This window comes from Penaeus monodon, chromosome 24 (assembly GCF_015228065.2).
Source record: "Penaeus monodon isolate SGIC_2016 chromosome 24, NSTDA_Pmon_1, whole genome shotgun sequence".
Taxonomy (NCBI): Eukaryota; Metazoa; Arthropoda; class Malacostraca; order Decapoda; family Penaeidae; genus Penaeus; species Penaeus monodon.
The window spans coordinates 30025705-30026093 of record NC_051409.1 but is presented as its reverse complement, the minus strand read 5'-3'; positions in this window follow the sequence as shown (position 1 = coordinate 30026093).

Here is a 389-nt window from a genome sequence, read left to right as displayed (position 1 = left end):
CCCCTTTTTTATAGAATCTCAAATCATATTCCCACAAGCTTACTAAATCCCCCCTCCCCCTCTCGCTTTATCCCAACCCTCTCCTACCCCCTATCCCCCCCCCAAACCAGCTGCTACCCAGGTGGCTATGACGTCACCAAACATATGACAGAATGACAAGTACGTTCATCGTTTTGTGGTTTGCATGAGAGTGTGAAGGCTCCCAGTGTGGGATTCATGAATTCTGATAACAGATATACTGTTTCTATGCAGATGCGCCCGGGAGGATATGGGTATGTATTTCCAATGCATATTGTTCTCGATGAGAGGGAGTGATTGAGGAAGGGGGAGGGATGAGAAGGAACGAGAAGAAGTTTAGGATATTAAAGTTACAAAAAAAATTATATAAA